Source organism: Antrostomus carolinensis, unplaced genomic scaffold (assembly GCF_000700745.2).
Source record: "Antrostomus carolinensis isolate BGI_N321 unplaced genomic scaffold, ASM70074v2 scaffold1061, whole genome shotgun sequence".
Classification (NCBI taxonomy): Eukaryota; Metazoa; Chordata; class Aves; order Caprimulgiformes; family Caprimulgidae; genus Antrostomus; species Antrostomus carolinensis.
In genome coordinates, this window is record NW_010291841.1 from 2,067 (window position 1) to 3,657 (window position 1,591).

General features: G+C 56.3%; 1 protein-coding gene across 1 annotated transcript in view; it reads left to right on the plus strand.

Annotated features, from left to right (window-relative positions):
* The window catches only part of LOC104531741 (schlafen family member 12), a 4,841-nt gene that overhangs the window by 1,340 nt on the left and 1,910 nt on the right, over positions 1 to 1,591 (plus strand). The gene's annotated exons all lie outside the window — the stretch shown is intronic.

Genomic DNA, 1,591 nt, shown 5'->3' on the forward strand with positions numbered 1-1,591 from the left:
TAAGACTTCCTGGGGATCCCACATGTCCCTAAATGAAGTGGAAAGATTCAAAATCCCCCAGGAGCTTGCACGACTCTGAATGAAAATTGCAGAAAACTTTGGAAGCTGGCTTTGTCTGTTAGGGTGCCTGGGGGAACTGATGATGGTGGAAATCTGGCCCCTTCAGGTTCCTGAAAGAGGTTTGTTTTGAAAAACAAGAAAGTCCTTACTGGTGCTGATCCCCATGGAGTGAAATCCCCAGTGTTTGATGCAAGGAGTGATCTCTGTGGCTGTGTAGATCCAGCGTCTTGGTACGAGTCTTGTGCCAGCACTAGAGCAAAATAATTATTTTAGCTGTAATGGTGCTGTCAAACTCACAAATTTTCTTCTCCTTCCCCTTACAAAGCACCAATAACATCGCCGAGGCCAGCAGCTCTGGTGTCGGCACAATCCACAGCAGAGCGCTCCAGCGTGGCGCATGGGAGGGTTTCCTGAACCAGGGGAGCGCGGGGGGAGTCGAAAGAGCCTCTAGGAACCATGGCTGTGCCTTGGGGGCTGACGAGACCTGGGTGGGACTGGGAGCAACAGGGGCCAAGTGCCCTCTCAGGTACAAGAGAAGCCCTTAGGGAGCACATGCCACCAGGAGCACCAGGACCAGGGTGGGCAAACAGGGCGTGACGCATCAGCAAGGGCGTGGGGTGGCAGTTTGGTGGTCAAACGGGACATGGCAGCTCAGCAAGGGCGTGGGGTGGCAGGGTGTGCAGGAAGGGAAGGGCGCAAGTGCTGTCAGCATAACCAGGGAGGGAGTGGTGGTACCCACCCTGCAGAAGGCCATGGCCTTTCTGAGCTCTGCACCCACCATGACTGACGCAGCTGCCCAGACCGAGCTCTGGTGGGACCACGCTGCCCTGAGGGTGGTGCTGGAAGGCAGCAGTGGGCGCACTCCCATGGGTGAGGAGCTCCTCTTCTTAGTGGCAGAGCTCCAGGAGGAGGTGAGTAGGTTGAGGAGTATCAGGGAGTGAAAGAGAGAGCTGGACCACCTCAATTGCACCCTACCATCCCAACAGGCCAGCAGAATGGCCAAGGACACCAATAGCATCCTGGCCTGGATCAGACCTAGTGTGGCCAGCAGGACTGGAGAAGTGATGGTCCCCCCTGTACTGGGCACTGGTGAGGCTGCAGCTCGAGTGCTGGGTTCAGTGTTGGGCCCCTGAGTCCAAGAAGGACATGGAGGTGCTGGAGCGTGTACAGAGAAGGGCAACGGAGCTGGAGAAGGGTCTGGAACACAAGTGTGCTGAGTTCCTGGCTGAGGGAACTGGGGTTGTTGAGCCTGGAGAAAAGGAGGCTGAGGGGAGACCTTGTGGCTCTGTGCAAGTCCCTTGGAGGAGGGTGGAGAGAGGTGGGGGTGGGTCTGTTCAACCAAGGCCCAAGGGACAGGACAAGAGGAAATGGCCTCAAGTTGCACCAAGGGCAGTTGAGATGGGATGTGAGGAAGAATTTCTTTGCTGAAAGGGTTCTGAAGCATTGGAAGGGGTTGCCCAGGGCAGTGGTGGAGTCCCCATCCCTGGAGGGATTTCAAAGACTGTTAGACACAGTGCTGAGGGACATGGGT